Below are 21,590 nucleotides of genomic sequence, written 5' to 3'. Positions count from 1 at the left end.
CCCAGCTATTGTATGCATAAATAAATCTTTAAAAAAAAAAAGCATGTGTTTTAAAAAAAAAACAAAAATTAAAGACACCCCAACAGGTATGAGATACTAACTCAATGTGGTTTTGATTTACATGTCCCTGGTGATTACTAACGTTGAGTGCTTTCTCAGCTTGGTCATTTGTTAGTATTCTCTGAAAAAATGTCTTTTAAGTCACTTTAGAAAACTTATTTAAAGTAAAATAAATGTCAGAATATATACACTTCAATCAGTACTGCCAACAATAACACTCTTTGGTATTTACCCAAAGGAGCTGAAAACTTATCTATATAAAAATCTCTGTACAATTAAAGCAACTTTATTCAAAATTGCCAAAGCAAAAAACAATCAAGGTGTGCTTCAGGAGACAAATGGATAAATTGTTGTACATGCAAACAAACATATTATTCAGCACTAAAAAGGAAGGCGCTATCAAACCATGAAAAGACATGAAGTTTTAATGAATATAAACAACTGAAAGAGCCATACTGAAGTCACTGTATTTTATGTGATTTCAATATGTGCATACTAGAAAAGGCAAAACAATGAGAAAATAGAAGGATCAATGGTTATCCAGTGGTTAGGTGAAACACATAATTTTTTTTCTTTTTCTTTTTATTTTTTTAGGCATGTTTATTTATTTATTTATTTGCTTGTTTGTTTGGTTTTTGTTTATACATGCACTGGGTACAGTCAGAAGCGCGGGAGGGTGAGAGAATTCACCAGAGCCAGAGCGGGGAGCAGAGCAGGCAGAAGGACCGAAGTACACTGCTGAGGGGAGCAGTGGGCCGCAGGAGAGGTCTGCGGGCCATGTGGGACCCTCCTCCGGTGGCTGGGGAGCAGCCGGGGATCGAACCGGCACCGCAGAGGCTGCGGGCAGGTTTGCAACCCAGCGCTCAACCGCTGCGCCACCGGGGAGGCCCCGGAACACATAATTTTTAGGGTAGTGAAACCATTTTGTATGCTACTCTAATGGTAGTTACATGTAACTATCCACCTACCAAATTCCATAGATAGTGCAACACCAAGAATGAACCTTAATGTAAACTGTGCACTGTGGGTGATAGTTTCATGAACAACATACACTTATGGAAAGTAACAGATGTTCCACTGTGGTATGAAATAAATAGTAGGGGAGACTGTAAATACGTAGGAAAAGGGCTTATAGGGAAATTGTTCTACCTTCTACACAATTCTGTTGTGAACCTAAAATATATTTTCAAAAATGAGTGTATAACAAGGGTAAAGAGTAGCAGAAGTAGGACAAAGTAATGCACCCAAAACAAGCTTAATACGATAGTGAATTAAATAACATAGGTATTACTGAAATTCCAGGAGAAAGTACATGATAAAGTTATGTATCGAAGAGAGAAAAAAGAAAGTTCCAAAAATTTTAAGATATTAATGCATATATGCAAAATCTGAAATCCCCAGGCATAATAAATTCTCTAAAATATAGAAATTGCTAAAATCTGAAGTTCAGAAGAAAAATTTAAAAGGAAATTAAAGAAACAGAAAAACAAATAAGAGAATTACATCGGCCTTTCTGTTGGGAACTATGTAAGTTAAATGGCAAATGAATAACATCTTTCAATTGCTGAAAAAATAAAAGATACCTCAAAATAAGAAAAATACCTCAAGGAAGGTATTGAAGGAATACCTCAAATAAGATACCTCAAGGAAGAAGATATTTTGGGGAACAAGAGTTTTAAAGGACTATTAATTATACCAGGAAATCCAAAGAGTTACACGCATGCCGAGGACTGGATATACACTCAGAGAAGACCTGGGATAAACATAGGTTTAAAACTCGAATTGAGCTTTGGGTTTTGTGCAAGCAAAAGGTGAAGACTAAGGTAGACTATAGGCAGCCTACTTAACCTCTGAAGGAATATCTTATCTTAAAAAAAAAACATGTAAACATCAAAAAATTACTTCTTTTTCATTTCAGCTCTTCTGGGTCATGAAATCTGTAATGTCATTTACTGAAGGAATAAAAAAATTTCAGTGAACACAGAACACAAGTAAATCAGTCTTTGCTAAAAGAGAGTTTACAAACGTCATTCAACAGATTACTACAGTCCTCAAGAGGCAACAACAGTAAACTCCGGAAAGGAGGGTAGAACCTGGTTTCCAGAAGTAATTTATAATATTCAAAATGTCCGTTTTTTAAGAACAACAAAATCACAAGGCAAAGTATAGCTCATTAAGAGGGGCGAAAAAAAACTAACAGAAATAATCTCTGAATAAGCCCAGGCATTGGATTTAGACTTCCAGAAGAAAATAGAAAAGGACTGAAAAAGTATCTGATGACATAATGGAAAACTTTCCAAGCAGAAATCTACACATACAAATGAACTCCAGATAGGATAAATTCAAAGAGATTCATACACAGACAAACTCCAACTGAAACTAAAGACAAAAGACAATGAGAAACTTAAAGAAATAATAAATGACTTGTCAAATACAAGAAATGATTATTAAGATTAAGAGCAAATTTCTCATCCAGAACCATGGACAGATGCCAGAAGGCTAAAGGATGACATATCTAAAAGTGCTGCAACAAAATGGTGGGACAAAAATTCTATGGCCAGCAAATGATAGTTAAAAAAAAAAAAAAAAAAAAAAGGCAGAAAAATGAAGACATACCTACAAAAAGAAAGGCTGAGAAAACATGTCACTAGACCTGCCCCACAAGAAATGCAAGAAGTCATTTGTGCAGATATGAAAAGGACAACATACAGTAACATTAAATCATATGAAGAATGAAGAACACTGGCAAAAGTACACAGGTAAATAAAGAAATCAGTATTGTTGTATTTTTGGTTTATTATTGTTTTTGTTCCCTATATGATTCAAAAGACAAATATATAATAAGCATATATCTCAATGTTAATGAATGCACAAAGTATAAGATCTAATTTATACCAATAACATAAGGGAGAGAGATGGAGGTAGATATAGAAGAACTGTATAAATTATTAAAACTAAGTTACCATCAATGCAAACTAGAGTAGCATAATTTCAGGATACAAACTGATCAGAGAATTAATTACTAATAAACTTAAAAATATACAGGAAACAAAAGGGATACACCAGAAAAAGATCAAACATAAAAGAAGACAGTGTTAAGGAATTGGCAATGAAAAACATAAGGCATATTAAGAAAAATACTGTAACGAACGGCAAAAGTCCTTTTATATAGTAGTCACCTTAAATGTAAATATATTAAACATAACAGTCAAAAGATAGACTGGCACATTTTATTTCTTTAAAAATTAACTTTTATTCTTTTTTTTTAAGATTTATTTATTTATTTATACAAGCATTGGGTACAGTCAGAAGCCCGGGAGGGTGAGAGAATTCACCAGAGACAGAGAGGGGAACAGAACAGGCAGACTGACGAAACACACTGCTGCGGGGAGCAGGGGGAGTGGCAGGAGAGGTCTGTCACGCCATTTGGGACCCTCGCCAGTGGCCAGGGATTGAACCGGCACTGCAGAGGCTGTGGGCAGCTTCGCAACCCAGTGCTCAACAGCAGCGCCACCGGGGAGGCCCAACTTTTATATTCTTAAAAGAGATTCATTTTAGATTTAAATCCACAAATAGTTTCAAAGCAAGAACACACAAAAGTTATTCTATGCAATGAGTAACCAAAGAAATCTGCTGTGACTATTTTAAAACCAGATAAAATAAATTTTCAGTTAAAACATCATGAGAGGGGCCTCCCCGGTGGCGCAGTGGTTGAGTGCTGGGTTGCAAAGCTGCCCGCAGCCTCTGCGGCGCCGGTTCGATCCCCGGCTGCTCCCCAGCCACCAGAGGAGGGTCCCACATGGCGCGCAGACCTCTCCTGCCGCCCGCTGCTCCCCTCAGCGGTGTACTTCGGTCCTTCTGCCTGCTCTGCTCCCCGCTCTGGCTCTGGTGAATTCTCTCACCCCTCCCGCACTTCTGACTGTACCCAGTGCTTGTATAAACAAAACAAATAAAAATAAATTATAAAAAAAAATCATGAGAGATAAAAAGCAATAAAATATTTGGTAAAAATGGTCAATTCATCATAAAGATACATACATACCTAGTAGCAGAACCCCAAAATATGAAACAATGACAGAATTAGAGAGAAACAGACAGTACTATAATAATTGGCAATTTCAATACACCACGTCAATAAAACATAGAACATCTAGACAGAAGAACTTTAAAAAAAAAAGAGAGACTTGAACACACACTATTAATAAATTAGACCTAACAGACATTAAACACATTCTTTTCAAGTGATATACATTCTTTTCAAGTGACATATAACATTCCCCCAGATAGCTAGTTAGGTCACAAAATAATCTCAAAATTTTGAGACTAAAATCATAGACAGTATCTTTGAACATAATGAAAAGCACGTAGAAATCAATTCACCAAAAAATTCAGAGTACTTTGAGACAAATAAAAACAAGCAAATACTACATGCCAAAATTTATGAGATGCAACCAAAGTAGTGTACAAGGAAAATATATCTGAAAATGTCTCCATCCATTAAAGAGAGAGATCTCAATTCAATAACCCAACTCTACACCTCAAGGAACCAAAAGATCAAATGAAACTTAACAGCAACAACAACAAAAAAAGCAACTATCTACAGCATAAATGAAAGCAATAATATTAACATCAAGCGTACAACAAACAGAATGGAAAATTGTGTGCCATTAAATTAAATACTTTACATTAATTGGAAAAATTCCTGGATATGCACAAATTGCCAAAACTGGCTCGGAAAATCTAAACTGACCTTCAGGGAGACTGAATCGGTTATCAAAATCTCCCCCCCCACCCCCACCAAAAGTACAGAATCAGATTACTTTACTGGTGAATTAACAGAAATAAATACAAATCTATCTCAATTCTTTTAAAAAAAAAAATTCCTAATTCAATTTGTAAAGCCAGTATCTCTTTTACACAAAACCTAAAGATACAAGAAAACTAATATGTAATACCCTTATAATATACAAGCAAAAATCTAAAAAAAAAAAAAAACCACCAAACACAGAAATCAACTACTTAGTAAGTATAATATATAACACAAGCAACTGAGATTTATCCCAGGAATGGAGTTGCAAGTGGTGATGGACTCACTGATGGACTCACTGATGGACTAACCTGCTGCCACAACCCTAGAACTGGGCGAGCCATAACTCCTGCATGAACTCAACTATGCTCTGGGTGCATAAATTCACAGACAAACATGAATGGATAACAAAAGAAAACAGTACTGGAACAGAGGAAACCAGCAATTTAGCAAAGAAGCTCTGGGAGATGTTGTTTATTGTAGTTTGCCTAAAGGTGGGGGAAAACTGAACTAATAATTTGAGTTTGATGCTTTGTGTAGTGTGAAAGCTGCTAGAGTACTCTATTTTCTATCAGGAAAAGTAACTGCAATTAATGAAGTTCTTGAATAAATTCCAAGACTTTTCAACCAACCTTGTTATGAAGATAGCTGACTGATCAAGATGACAGTAAGTAACCTTCAAAATTAGATGAACTAATGAGTGAAATAAATATGTAAGAAATACGTAATTTATATTGTGTGAAAATGAAACCCGCTAAATAAACTAGTACGAAGCAACTTAATCTAGCATAGCTATCTGAAATTAGTATACAGAAGATTTAAAATAGCAACTTTTAGCAGTAACAATGGAAAAAACTACTTGCAACAAACATAGTGGAAGGTAATATATCTTAACTTTCTAATGAATACAGATGAATACAAAAAGCACCTTTTTACAACACAGTATTTTCAGACTAGTCTCCAGTTATAAGAATTTCTGAAATTATCTGGTAAAAACACCTATGAAAATTGCATAATTTAAGAATAGCATAGTTGGGCCTCCCCTGGTGGTGCAGGGGTTGAGCGCTGGGCTGCGAGGCTGCCTGCAGCCTGCGCAGCACTGGTTCATTCCCCGGCCGCCAGCGAGGGTCACACACACAAAGAATAGCATGGTTATCTTAAGCCTTATATAATAGTGGAAAGTGGTTATAGCTATCACTGGGTTTGGCTCAAAGAAGATATATAATTGACCAACAAGCAATAAAAATATGCCCAAGGTCATTAGTCATTAGAGAAATACAAATCAAAACCAGCAAGTGCTATCACTTTATACCCAACAGAACGGCTATACTCACAAAAATGAAAGGTAACAAATGTGAAAATATCTTTTTCACCTTGGGCTAGGTAAAACATTCTTATGCATGACAACAAAAGTACCATTCATATAAGAACCCTGCCCCATAAAAGAATTTCACTTATATCTTTTTTCCCTGAAAAAGATTAGAGAATAAAAGTACAATGACATATAAAGACTTTTCTTATCTCAAAATTTTAAAAAACAATTCATCTATTTTTAATGGATGAAAGATGTGAACAGACACTTCACCAAAGATAAATGAGTGACATATATTCCAATAGATGCTCTTTACCATCAAGAATCGGAAATTAAAACCACAATGAGATACTATCATCTCATTCAGGAATACCTGAACTTTAAAAAACAGACTATTTCAAGTGTTGGTGAGGAGTCATTAGCAACTGGAAATGTCAAACATGGCTAGTGGGACTGAAAATCCTATAATCTCCCATATAACTGGATAAACTTACTATGGTACACCTATATATTGGAATATTACTCAATAAATAAAAAGCATGGACAATTGATACATGGCACAATATTGATAAACAACAAGTACACAAACTACACACATATTGTATAATTCCATTTAATAATTGCAAAAACCCCAATGTTTTACATATTCATATGCAATTTACATTTTTTACTCACCATGTGTCATAATTATCCTAATTCATTTGTTTTAATTATTTTCCCTTAATACTTATGTGTATATATATAATCTCAACCATTCCTTCATGAAAACTTAGCCTGTCTCCATTCTTTTTCCCATTATGACCAATGTTGTCATGAACCTCGATTGTAAAATATATTTACTGGGCAGACTCCTAAAAAGGACACTCACGAAACATTCTTTCCAACTTGCTACCACCAAACATCCCTCAAAATAATTACTATACCAGGGCCTCTCTGGTGGTGCAGCTGGGTTGCGAAGCTGCCCGCAGCCTCTGCAGTTGGTTCAATCCCCAGCTGCTCCCCGGCCACCAGAGGAGGGTCCCGCATGGCGCGCAGACCTCTCCTGCCGCCCGCTGCTCCCCTCAGCAGTGTACTTCGGTCCTTCTGCCTGCTCTGCTCCCTGCTCTGGCCCTGGTGAATTCTCTCACCTTCCCACGCTTCTGACTGTACCCGGTGCTTGTATGTATAAACAAACAAATAAATAAATCTTTAAAAAAAATTACTATACCAAATTATATTATTTTAATGCTTTATTAAATATAAATATATACTTATTACATACTTGAACTTATTTAAACCAGTGTAGAATTAATTTTACACCAGTTCACCATGCCCGTTCTAGTCTCTAATCTTCTCGCTTTGAAAATAAAATCCACTACCACACTTTTGGAACATAAATCAGGCTGTTGGCCTCCCCTGGTGGCGCAGCGGTTGAGTGCTGGGCTGTGAAACTGCCCGCAGCAGCTGCAGTGCCGGTTAGATCCCCGGCCGCCAGGAGGGTCCCACATGGTGCGACAGACCTCTCCTGTCTCGCCCGCTGCTCCCCTCAGCAGTGTATTTTGTCAGTCTGCCTGTTCTGTTCCCCACTCTGGCTCTGGTGAATTCTCTCAACCTCCCGAGCTTCTGACTGTGCCCAGTGCTTGTATAAATAAATAAATAAATCTTTAAAAAACAAAAACAGTTTGTATAATAATGGCTTCAAGACATTTAGAAAATTCTGAGAATCTCAATTCATGGATATTATACTTAAAGAAAATCCCTGGTGCTTTCTCATTCCCTACTCATCATTCTGAGTCTCTTATTTATTAAACATATCCAACTATGTCTCAAATATCCCTTTTGTTCTACGTTCCCTCTAAAAACTTAAAAATATTTACCTTGGTGGAAAAAATATAAACAAAGAATGAGTTACGGTACCACCATCTTTCATTTAACATTATACTATCCCTTAATCTGTATTTTTGGCGAACCATGGTTTTAAAAGCATTATTTGTACTCAGTCTATTTTTTTATAAAACCAAGTAACATTATTCCTATAGTCCTAGCAATATTAAATTCATTCTTGGTCACATACACATCTGTTCCATTTTTATGGTATCGTTCCTTAAATGTGTTTTGTCCCATAACCACTTTTTTAATTTATTTTTTTAATTTTTGTTTTATTTTTGTGAAGATGAACTGGGGTGTAGACCAGAGTTGTGGAGGGAGAGAGGACTCACCAGGGACAAAGTGGGGAGCAAAACAAGCTGATTTACTGAAATACACTGCTAGGGGGAGCAGCAGAGAGACAGGAGGGATCTGCTGCATCATGTGGGTTAGCTCCCTGGCCAGGGATCTAACTCCATCTGTGATGACAGCTCTGAGACTTAACTTCTGGACTACCAGGGAAGCCCACTTTTCTTTATTTTTAAATTAAAAATACTTATTAGATAAATATATAATGATTGCTAACTTCATCTACTCATTCTGCTACTCTTCATTTTAAAGAATGAAGACCTTATTATTTCCAAGCTGTCTGGTTTTAAAAATGGTCTAAAAGAATGTCTCTCTTGTTCTCTGAAAATTCTTCTATCCAAAACACATTTCTTATGCTCACCTATGTCACCTCTGAAGATGATCTGACACACTTCTCAGGGTTCCTGACTCTTTCTTATCTCTAGTTAGGTTTTTTTTAAAGATTTATTTTTATTTATACAAGAGGTGGGGTACAGGCCAGAGTCGCGGGAGGGTGAAAGGATTCACCAGAGACAGAGCAGGGAGCAGAACAGGCAGACTGACCGAAGGCACTACTGAAGGGAGCAGCGGGCAAAACAGGAGAGGTCTGCTGCGCCATGTGGGATTCTCCCTGGCCAGCAGGGAATCCAACCAGCACAGTGGAGGCTGCGGACAGCTTCACAGTGCAGCGCTCAACCTGCTGCACCACCAGGGAGGCCCTCCAGTTAGTTCTTACGCAGAGTGATTGCCTCATTTAAATTTTCAAACCTTGTAAATAGGCAGAAAATAAGAATATATATGTGATCTCAACAAACTCATCAATTATTTGGATATAACTGACATTGATAGACAAACTTATTCAAGTATCTCAGGTTGCATTCTTAAGGTCACTGACAACATGTAATCAAGATAGATCATATGTTGGATCATAAAATATATTTAAAAAAATAAAAAAATACCTATCAATTATGGAATTAAACTGGAAATCATCAACAAATAGTTGGAAAAATTCCCAGACACTTGTAGATTAAACAACACCTTTCTAAATACTTTAAGTCAAAAAACAAATCTCAAGAAAAAAATTTCAAATACTTTGAACTAAATGCAACATATCAAAATTTAAAAGAGCAAAAGAAGTACATAGAAATTTCTAGCAGTTAATGCATATGACAGGAAACAAGCTAAAAATTAATCACCTATGCTTCCATCTTAGGAAACTAGAATAAAGAGGAGTAAATTAAGTCAAAAGTTAGAAGAAAAATGATTACAGCAGAAATTAAGAAAACTGAATACAGAAAATCATAAAAGTGACTAAAACCACAAGCTGTTTGGAAGTTCAATGAAAACAATAAAACTCTAGCCAAGCTAGCTAAGAAAAAGAGAAAAGACACAAATTATTAATATTAGAAATTAAAGAAAAAATACATGTACAGAATCCCATGAGATTAAAAGGATAATAAAGGCATACAATGAACTATGCCAACAAATTTAATAATCAAGATAAAATGGACCAATGTCTTCAAGGACACACCTGTCGAAACTCACACAAAAAATAAACAGTCAAATAATCAATAACCTTTCAAGACAGAAAGCAGCAAACTCAGATGGATTCACTAGTGAATTCCACAAAATATTTACACAAGTTATGCCAATTCACTACAATATCATCCTGGAATAAGACATAAAGAAAATTCTCCCCTAACTCATTCTATCATTTGCCCTAATACCAAAATCAGAAAAACACATTTCAAGAACACTACATACATATCAATATATCTCATGAACAAACACAGATGTAAAAATCCTCAACAAAATGTTAGCAAATCAAATTTTAAAATATATTTAAAGGACTATACAGCCAGATATGCAAAGCTGGTTAACATCTGAAAATTAAGTAATGCAACCAATTACAAGAAGGTAAACTTAAAAAAATCACATGGTCATAGTAACAGGTGCAGGAAAAGCATTTGACAAAATCCAAACCCATTAATGAGTTAAACACACACACACACACAAACACACACACACAAAAGCTCTAATAAGTAAAACTATAAAACTCTGACAAGACGCATTGAAGAACTTAAAAAAAAAAAAAAATTCATGTTCATGTGAATATAAAGACTCAGCCTTGTCAAGATGTCAGTTCTTACCAACTTGATTTATAGATGGAACAAACTCCCAAACAAATTCCCAGTAAGTTGGAGTCCTGGCAAAATGGCAGCAGAGTGAAGTCAACAGACTCACCTCCTCCACATATACACACCAAATTACCACAAAACTAGGTCAACATATCCTGAAAAATAAAGAGGGGACTACTGCATACACCAAGAGCAACAATGTGGCAAAAAGAAGTAGGAAAAACTAATTAGACTGTGTTTGCAGTAATACCTGAACTACTATAACCCAGAAAAGGGAAAAGTAGCTGCTTTTGTTACTGTCAACTCACATTCTCACTTGGAGTGCTTGGAGACCCAGCACCGTACTGGAGAAGAGGTACGCAAAGCTGGTGTGCAGGATAGAAGGTGCACTACTGGAAACTACTAGGAGTGCAAAGTGATGATTACTGCTTTTAGCCTGGGTCTCACAATCTAGAGCAGTTGGAGCTCGAATTGGTCAGTAAAATCAAATCAGATCAGCTACCTCTGTGCTACTATATGCAGGCTAAAGCTGTGATAATTCAAACACCAGAGTTACCTCTGCCCAAGGTCAAAACCAAGACAACTGAATGCTCTCACTAATGAGAGCTTAATACAACTGGATCTCAATAACAGGAGCAAGTACTCCAAGATAAGGCTCTATACTTGAAAAGTGAAGAGAACAATTGCTGGCTTGTGGGTCTGTTTCAATTATAGTACTCAAACCCAGCACTCTATTTTGTGCTAGACTCTATGAAGTAACTTGTTGGAGTAGTAGGCAGGGGGGAAGGGGGATCATAGTGGCTCCCCATTGCACTCTAGAAAGCTTGAGGCCTTTATATTCAGTGACGGTGACCTTTTGGTGCCTTAAACCAAGTTCCTTCCTATGTATTATCCCTCCCCAGCACCAGAGCCCTAGCAGTATGAACAGGAGCAAAGGCAACAGTTAGAAATAAATGACTAGCTGCATCCATGTTGCTGCGAATGGCATAAGTTTATCTTTTTTTGATCGCTGAGTAATAGTCCATTGTGTATATACCACATCTTTCTGATCCAGTCATCTACTTTTGGGCATCTGGGTTGTTTCTATGCTTAGTGAAATAAGCCAGAAGGAAAAAGAAAAATAATGGATGGTTTCACTTATAGGAGGAACATAGGGGAAACAAATAAGACATCAGTGCAAAATAATAACAGCAGTACAAAACACAACAAAGCAAAAACAGACAATTATAAATCAGAGACATCCTGCAGGGGAGGAGGAGGGAAAGGGATTGGAGGGAGGGAGGGAGGGAGGGAGGGAGGGAGGGAGGGAGGAGATCAGGGGACTGAGGTGATGGTACATGGGTGCATTGGTGAAGGAAATTCTATGGGGACTACACCTGAGGGTGTGGGGGAAAGCAAATATTGTTTAAAAATGAACAATGATGCAAAAAAAATTTTTAAATAATTATTAAAAGAAATAACTAAAAATCTGTGTAAAAAGGTAGGATTATACCTAGCTTTGTGTGGGAGGGTATAAAATCAACTTACTAACCAAAAAACCAAAAATGAAGGAAACTAAAAAAATGCAAAGACAGGAGCAGATATCACAAAAGTTGGAGCAAAAAACAAAACACAAAAAACTCCAACAGAAGTCTTAAAAAAGCAAAACTGAGGAATACTTGGCCTGAAGAGGAATTTAAAGTAACAGTTATAACCATCATTGTTGAATTAAGCAGCTAATAATGTAAAAGAGAAGCACAATAAAGCTCAAGAATATATGAGACTGTTACAACTAGAATGTATTTTAAGACATTATAACTGAATTAAATGCAATAAAGAGCATATAATAACAGACAAATATAAGAAATGAAGAAAACTGATGAACCTGAAAGCAGAGTGGCAGAGAATACACAAGCAGAACAACAAAAACATTTTTAAAACATGAAAACAGTGTTAAGAGCCCTTTGGGATGATCAAAAAAGAAATAACAGGCATTATGGGAGAGGAGAAATAAAAAGGCAAAGAATATTTTTTAAGACATAATTGCTGAGAACCACCAGATGTCCTGATCTAAGAAACCCCAAGAATTCCAAACAAATACTAGGTAGTGTGCCAAGACACACTAAAAAGGTTGAAAATTAGTGACAAGCACAGAATTTTAACAGTGAGGAAAAAAAAGAACATCTGTGAGACTAACCAAGAACTTATCAGCAGAAACTTTGCAGGCAACAATTGAATGGCAGGAGATATTTAAAGTATTCAAGACAAAGATATCCCCTTGAAATTCTTTACCCTGCAAGATTATCATTCAAAACAGAAGTGTAAGAATAGTCACAAAAGACGCAGCACTATGAAGCTATCTGCAGACACTATAGTACGAGTCCAATCCCAGGCAAGGGGGGTGACCCACATGGTGCAGCAGACCTCTCCTGACTTGCCCACTACTCCCCTCAGTAGTGTATTTCAGCCAATCCGTCTGTTCTATTCCTCATTCTGTCTCTGATGAATCCTCTCATCCCCCCGCCCCGACCTCTGGCCTGCACCCCAGTTCTTGTATGCATAAATAAATAAATCTTTAATGTAAATGGCTTCAATTCACCAATTCAGTTATAAAGTGGCTGAGTGGATTTCAAGTTTAACCTTCTGTTGTTTACAGAAAACCCATCTTACCAACAAGAACAAGCACACTCTTAGAAGCTGTAAGACATCCCACAAATGGTAATCCAAACAAGTTAAGAACAACTACTTATATAAAATGAAATAGATTCCTGACTTTGAAAGGTAGTAAGGGAGATGGCTATTACATAATGATGAAGGGCCTAAAGCAACAAAAAGTAATAAATTTATACACACCAAATTTATACATAGGCACCATATATAGCAACATATATGCACCAAATAACACTTATACATGCACCAAAATATATGACAATTATTAGAACTAAAGAAAGATGTTGGGACCTCCCTGATGGTGCAGGGGTAAAAGTCAGTACTATCAAGCTATCGCCAGCCACTGCTGCACAAGTCTGATCCTTGGCCAAGGAGGTGACCCACAATGGTGCAGCAGACCTCTCCTGATGCTTGCTGCTCCCCTCCGCAGTGTATTTCAGTAGATATGCCTGTTCTGCTCCCCACTCTGTGTATGGTGAATCCTCTCACTGCCCCGCCCACACACACCTGTGGCCTACACCCCTGTATTATATGCATAAAAAAATAAAATCTCAAAAAAAAAAAAAAAAAAAAGATGTTTACAACAATACAATATTACCAGGGATTTCAATACTCCATTAACAACTATGGACAAATCAACAAGGCAGAGAATGAAAAAGTGAACAATAGCCTTGAATGATGAGGTAGATCAAATAGCGTTAGAAGACATCAACAGAATATACTAAAACTGCTGCCTATACATTTTTCCCAAGTGCACATGGAACATTTTCGAGACAAGACATGATAGCATGCAAGACAATTCAGGTGTAAAAACCAAGTAGTCTTTCTGACCATAATATCAGAAAGCTAAAAATCAACTGTATTTTTAAAAACAAATACAAACAAACAAACAAAAACCAGAAAATACAATGAATACATGGAGATTAAAAGGTATGTTGTTTAACAGTTACTGGTTTAAGGAGAAAACAAACAGAATCCAAAAAATACCTCTATATTAATGAAAACATCAATTAAAGATATCACAGTTTATATGATTCAGCAAAAGCAGTATTGAGAAGGAAGGTAAGTGCAATACAGGCCCACATTAAGAAGCAAGAAAAATCCCCAATATGCAACTTAATAAGAGTAGAAATATGAAACAGAAATGAAAAACAACTTACAAAGATCAATGAAATAAAAAGTTAATCAAGAAGGTAAACACTATCAACAAACTCCCAGCTAGGCTAACAAAGAAGAGACAAAACATTAATACAAAGAATGAGAACTGAGACCTCTTGCATTACCTCTGTGCAACCTTGTTGGCAGCATGTGAGCCAGACACAGTCCCTACCTACCCTGCTCTCTAGTGTTTGCAACATTTCTCCTTTAAGATGCCTGAGGAAAGGCACAATGGAGAGGAGGTGGAGACTTTTGTCTTCCAAACAGAAATTGCCCCAACTTATGTCACTTATCATCAACACTGTCTACTACAAGGAAATTTTCTTCAGGAGAGCAATGCTTCTGATGCCTTGGACAATATTTGCTATCAAAGCCTGAAAGACCCTTCTAAGATGCACAGTGGTATACAGCTGAAAATTGACAACATCCCCAATCATCAGAAACACACCCTGACTCTGGTGGACATTAGCATGACTAATGCTGATCTCATAAATAATTTGGGAACTACTGCCAAGTCTGGTACTAAAGCATTTTTTGGCAGCTCTTCAGGTTGATGCAGACATATCCATGATTGGGCTATTTGCTGTTGGCCTTTATTCTGTATACCTGGTGGCAGAGAAAGTGGTTGTAATCATAAAGCATGATGATGAGCAGTATGCTTGCAAATATTTTCCTGAGGGCCCCTTCACTTTATGTGCAGATCATGGTAAGCCCACTGGCTGGAGTACCAAAGTTATCCTCCACCTTAAGAAAGACCAAATGAGAACCTAGCAGAGAGGTAAGCGAAACAACTGCTCAAGAAGCATTCTGAGGGCTTGGGTTATCCCATCACCCCTTATTTGGAGAAGGAACAAGGAGAAGAAATCATTGATAAAGAGAAAAGAAAGGTAAAAAAGAAGGTAAAGAGGAAAAAGACCAAAATCGAAGACGTCAGCTCAGATGAATGAGGAGGAGGATGCCAGGAGAGTGAAAAGCAAGCCAAGATTAAGGGGAAATATACTGATCATGAAAACCTGAAAAAGCCCATTTGGAACAAAAAAACCTGATGACATCACTCAGGTGGAATGTGGAGAGTCCTATAAGTGATTAATCAATAACTGGGAAGACCATTTGACAGTTAAGCATTTCTTGTAGAAGGTCAGTTGGTATTGCCAGTTATTAAACGTTGGGCTCCCTTTGACCTTTTTGAGAACAAAAAGGGAAAGAAGATCAAACTATGTCCACCAGGTGTTTATCATACAAAGCTGTAATGAGTTGATAAGAGTATCTAAATTTCATTCATGGTGTGGTTGATTCTGAGGATAGGCCCCTGGACATCCATCACTCAAGAAATGCTCCAGCAGAGCAAAATCTTGAAGGTTACTCACAAAAAAACACTGTTAAGAAGTGCCCTGGTGGGCCTCCCTGGTGGCACAAGGAGTTAAGTGTCAGCACTATGAAGCTATCCACAGCCACTGCAGCATAAGTTCGATCCCCAGCCAGGGAAGTGACCCACATGGCAAAGCAGACCTCACCTGTGTTGCCTGCTGCTCCTGCAGCAGTGTATTTCAGTCAATCTGCCTGTTCTGTTCCCCACTCTATCTGGTGAATCCTTTCACCACCACCCACACCTCTGTCAGAAGACAAGGAAAACTACAGCAAGTACTGGAGGAACCAGGCTAAATTCTCCTTTCTGGCACTGGTTCCCTCACGCGTGAGTCTTTAATAAAGCCTTACCTGGTTCAACTACTAAACAAAACAAAACAAAACAAAAAAGAAAATCCACCAATTCTGCAGAGGATAAAGAACTCTACTACGTTGTTGGTGGAAATGTAAACTGGTGAGGCTGTTTTGGAAAGTGATGCGGACTTACCATAAAAACTAAAAATGGAAATGCTATTTGATCCAGCAATTCCACACTTGGGCATCTCTCCCAAGAACATCATCATGCCATCAACTAAAAAATAAATATATCTACAATGTTTATTGCAGTATTATTTACAAAAAGAGACATGTGAACAAACACCCCACAATAAGAGAATTGATCAAGAAAATGTAGTACATCCACACAATGTGGTAGCATTCATTCATAAGGAAAGAATGTTACCATATTCAGCAAAATGGAAGAAGTTCAAGGGAATTCTACATAGCAAAGCAAGTCAGAATGACAAGTATTGGACAGTTACATAATGGACAATTGGACAAGGCAAAATTCTTCTGAAAATTACAATAAACAGTGCATTTTTTGAGATTAAGAGGGTAATGAGAAACAGTCAAAAGGGTACGAGGAATGGTGATGGGGAAAAAAGCAAAAAAAAAAAGCCCCCCCACCAACATTATTATATATATAAAGCTCTGTTAAGATCAATCAACAATGACAAAACAGGTGGAGGGGAAAAAGGTATTAGTATACTGCACAAAAAAAGGGAGAAGTAATTCTAAGTATTGTATAAACTTAATATTAACATAATAAGCCCCCACATTTAAAAGCCTAAGATGAAATGGCAAAATTTTAAAAAATATTAACAAAACTACACCAAAGAGAAATAGAAAACTTTAATAATCCTATGATTAAACAAAGTTAATATTAGCTTAAAAACAAAACAAAACAAAATCCCAGCAAAAACTGATGTTGAGGTTTTTAAGACCTAAAATAGCCAACACTATATTAAAAGAGAAGAATAAAGTTTGAAGACTGACACTACCCAACTTTAGGACTTACTACAAAGAAAAAAAGGGGGACAGTAAGAAATAGTATAAGATAAATATATCAATGAAGCTAAACAGAATAGTCCAGAAATCCACAAAATATAGTCAACTAATCTTTGTCAAGAATAAAATGGAGAAAAATAACCTCTTCAACAAATGGTGCTGGAACAAGTGGACATAACATGCAATAAATAAAAACAGACAAAGATCTTGAATCTGTCACAAAAATTAACTCAAAATGGATACTGACCCAAGGACAAAATGTAATACTGTAAAACTAACCTGAGAAAATGTAATAAAAACCTAGATACACGGGGCACAGTGAAACCTATTTAGATATAAATACTACTCAGTAGCATAGAAATAATGCACTCATTTACTATTTTTACTAAAATATTACTGTTACCTATGTTTATGATACAAAATTAAGGATATGAAGACAAAAATTTTTGTCCAATACAACATACATGAAAATGCACTTCATATTACAAAGAATGTTAGTATTCAATCAAGAAAACAAAGTTCTAATCCCTATCCCAAGAAAAATTTGGCCTATGAGATTGTCTACTTCTTTTAGTGAATATAAAGAATGCCAAAATTGAATTAGATCCCATAAGTTATGTAGCAACACACACTACAACATGGCCCAAAAAACGGATAGGCACCATTAAAACACAGAAAGTGAACTTTTGAAAACATTAATCTAGAAAATCTCAAATATTAAAGAGACAGAAGGTAATTAAAGCCAAATCTGAATTACATTCTCAATGGGACAGAGATTAAAAGTTCACTGGCAACAGTAAGTTGGGTTGTTATTCTATTCTTTCTCTCCTAATAATACATAATAACATAGTATATAGTGTTAGCATTTTTGGGTAACATACTTAAACTCAAAAAGAAATATAGCAGAGAATTTTAAGAGTTTGATCTCTGGAGCCAGACTGTCTGGGGTCTTAGAGCTGATATGTATTCTGTAACTCACGCAGCGGCCCCATCACTCAAAGACGAATAATAAAAGAAGCCATACTTTGAGAAGATTAATTGGAAGAATGCTTGTAACTGCTTCATAAATATTAAGTCCTAATTACAGGAGGAAAGGAGTGCATTAAAAGAAAACAGAAAGAAAGGCAGCTCTGTAAGGGCAAGCATTTTTTTGTCCTTTTTGTTCTTAGCTATATTCTTAATGTCTGAATCCTAGTAAATATTTGTTGAGTTTACAGATGTCAGTGTGTACATAAATATATATATATATTCATACTTACATACATATGTAGTTTTAAAGCAGAGGATGCAAAATTGAAGATGAGAACTCTCGGAGTTAACAAGGGAAGCAAAGTTAACAGCTTTTTCTTTCAAAGAAAAAAAAAACAGGTAAAGTTTGCATTCTCAGTAACAGTGACTCATAACCACCACATACACACCACTCAGAGCACTTCTGGCCACATATTGTATGCGAATACATGTATTTTTATATTGTAAATACTATTACAAATCTCAATCCATTCCTTTCTGTTATCATTCCATTTTATTTTGTTCTTTCTAAATTAATGATCTTTGTTTTTGGTTTATTTTTTAAAGATTTATTTATTTATGCACAGAACTGGGCTACAGGACAAAGCAGCGGGGGTGGCGGGTTGTAGGGTGAGAGGATTCACCAGAGACAGAGTGAGGAACAGAACAGAAAGACTGACTGAAATACAGTCAGGGGAGCAGCAGGCGAGCCAGGTGAGATCTGCTGCACCAAGTGAGTAGTTCCCTGGCAGGCTGGGGATCGAACTTCTGCTGCAGACACTGCAGATTGCTTCACGGTACAGTGCTTAACACGTTGCGTCACCGGAGAGGCCCGATCTTTGTTTCTTAGAGCACTTTGAAGTTCACAGCAACTTGCCCCTATTTTTAATGATTCAGTTGCATTTCTAACTCTTTAAGAGACTAATATGATCTTTTACATAGAACTGTGTTCTCTTTCTGTTTCTAGGGAATTTTCTAATAACTAAGAGCCAGAAAAGGGGCTTATTAGAAAACATAAAAATAAAGATATACAGTGTCACTATAGCATCCGTAAAGTTTATAATGCTAGTATGCATGGGATCTTTTTCCCATTATAAATTCAAACTACATAGCTATTAAATAATTTACCTTTTAACTGAAATAACTAATTTCCAGAAATGTATAAAACACTGTAATTAAAAAGGGAAGTCAAAAAACTCCACCCTGTTTCCTTTTCTTAAAGAACAATACCTCCTGGTAATGAACCAGATTACTTAAGTGCAAGCAGGGTGGGTATAGTATGGGGGGGGGGGGGGGGCAAAAAAAAAACTTTAGAACATCAACTGCACAGACCCAAACTAGCTTTGTTGAGTGATCAGAATCAGAAGTCAGGAACAAAATAACCAATCTACCAACACAAATAAAATTATAAACATGAAATAGAAGCAAGAGAAATAGAAGCAAAATTATAAACATGAAATAGAAGCAAGCAAAAAGAACTGAATATAAAGTGTTATTACATGAAGACCAAATCGGGTGGGAAACAAAGAAAGTTCAGGACTACAAGGACTTAACAGGTGTGCTGGGGAGAAAGGAAGTCCTCAACAAACTCCATAAACATAGGCTTTATGGACTCCGCCCCCATCCCACACCAAAGAGATCCAAGACACCAAGGACTACAAATTCCAGGCCACCAAGGGGGCCCCCTCCAGGTGCTTTTTATGAAAACTACATTTATTTTTAAAAATAAAGTTTTCTCAGATTCAAATAACAATTCACTTAACTTCTCCCTAGCTAAAACTTGCATCTTTTAAAATATCTCCCTAATAGATAAATCTACTCATATAAACAAGAGAGTCTGACAACTAACAGCTTCATTAAAAAAAATGTATCACCAGTTCAATGACTGTATTTGAGGAACAATTAGAACTAATCCATATATGTCCCTCTGGCTAAAAAAAATAAACACCTATTATTAAAAAGTTTCTGAGAAGGGCCTCCCCTGGTGGCGCAGGCGGTTGAGCGCTGCGCTGTGAAGCTGTCCGCAGCCTCTGCAGCGCGGGTTCAATCCAGGCCGGCCGGTGAGGGTCCCACATGGCACAGCAGACCTCTCCTGTCGTGCCCGCTGCTCCCTTCAGTAGTGTATTTCGTCAGTGTGCCTGTTCTGTTCCCCAGTCTGTCTCTGGTGAATCCTCTCACCCTCCTGTGCATCTGGCCTGTACCCCAGTTCTTGTATTAATAAATACATAATTTTTTAAAAAGTTTCTGAGAAGTGTTTGCTTCGGCAGCACATATACTAAAAAGTTTCTGAGAAAACAAATACTTATGGGGAAATGTCTTCTGAAAAGAAAAAACAAAATAGTATATAACCCATAATTTTCATATAATATCACATAATTTTTCATATAAAAATTATGACAGCAGCCATCACCTTACCTTAGTCCTAAATCCTAGGAATTTCTTTCTTTTTTTAAAGATTTATTTATTTATACAAGCACTGGGTACAGTCAGAAGCCCGGGAGGATGAGAGGATTCACCAGAGACAGAGCAGGGAACAGAACAGGCAGACTGATGAAATACACTGCTGAGGAGAGCAGGGAGCGTGGCAGGAGAGGTCTGTCATACCATGTGGGACCCTTGCTGGTGGCCAGGGATTGAATGGGCGCTACAGAGGCTGCGGGCAGCTTCGCAGCCCAGTGCTCAATCGCTGCGCCACCTGTGGAGGCCCAAAATTTTTTTCTTAATCTGTGGGAAAATAACATCACTAAAGGCTAATCATTCTTTTCAATTTGCCCTTCAAATATGTATGCTAATCCTACTAGTTTTCCATAAACAAAATTTAAAACTTCACCCATAATTTGTAGCTCAAGTTTAAAGCATTAGCTAATCAATTAACTCTTTCCTATTATTACTATTTCCATATTTCATTAAATTTGTACAATATTAAATTGCAAGCCCAGTGCCATAGTACTAATTTTAATTTTGAAACAAGAATAACACAAAATCCCCTGGTGGCACAGCGGTTGAGCACTGGGCTGTGAAGCTGCCCACAGCCTCTGCAGCTCTGGTTTGATCCCCGGCCAATGGCGAGGGTCCCACATGGCACGACAGACTTCTCCTGCCATGCCCACTGCTCCGCTCAGCAGTGTATTTCTTCGTCAGTTTGCCTGTTCTGCTCCCCGCTCTGTCTCTGGTGAATTCTCTCACCCTCCCGCGCTTCTGACTGTACCCAGTGCTTGTATAAATACATAAATAAATCTTAAAAAAAAAAAAAAAAGAATGACACAAAACTCTCTCACAACAGTATGTGTAACAGGGTGGTCCCCAGGGAAAGGGGAGGTTCCAGGTCCTCTGACCCACTCAAGGAAGGGTGGAGCTGAGCAGGGAGGAGAACTGGAGAGAAGACTGGAAGCAGCACAAAGGGGGAAGACCTGGAGGAGGCACATATCATAGGGAGACATGTGAAGAAGCTGCATGTGAAAAAGCTCTTGTTCTTGGACTGGTACTAGGGACTTGGGGAACATGGAAGGAAATACTTGAAACAGATATGGGTCAGAGACCATGGGGAGGTTAACAATGGCAGTTTTTATCTTGA

General features: G+C 37.1%; 1 protein-coding gene and 1 pseudogene across 1 annotated transcript in view; one reads left to right on the top strand and one right to left on the bottom strand.

Moving 5' to 3' along the window:
- The window catches only part of STAG1 (stromal antigen 1), a 462,478-nt gene that overhangs the window by 369,453 nt on the left and 71,435 nt on the right, over positions 1 to 21,590 (bottom strand). The window lies entirely within an intron of this gene.
- LOC119258213 (heat shock protein HSP 90-beta-like) overlaps positions 14,530 to 21,590 on the top strand; it is a 77,972-nt pseudogene continuing 70,911 nt past the window's right edge.

This window comes from Talpa occidentalis, unplaced genomic scaffold, assembly GCF_014898055.3.
Source record: "Talpa occidentalis isolate TD23 unplaced genomic scaffold, MPIMG_talOcc4v2.1 talOcc4.4, whole genome shotgun sequence".
NCBI lineage: Eukaryota > Metazoa > Chordata > Mammalia > Eulipotyphla > Talpidae > Talpa > Talpa occidentalis.
The sequence above is the reverse complement of the archived record's forward strand: the minus strand, read 5'-3'. Positions and strand labels throughout refer to the sequence as shown.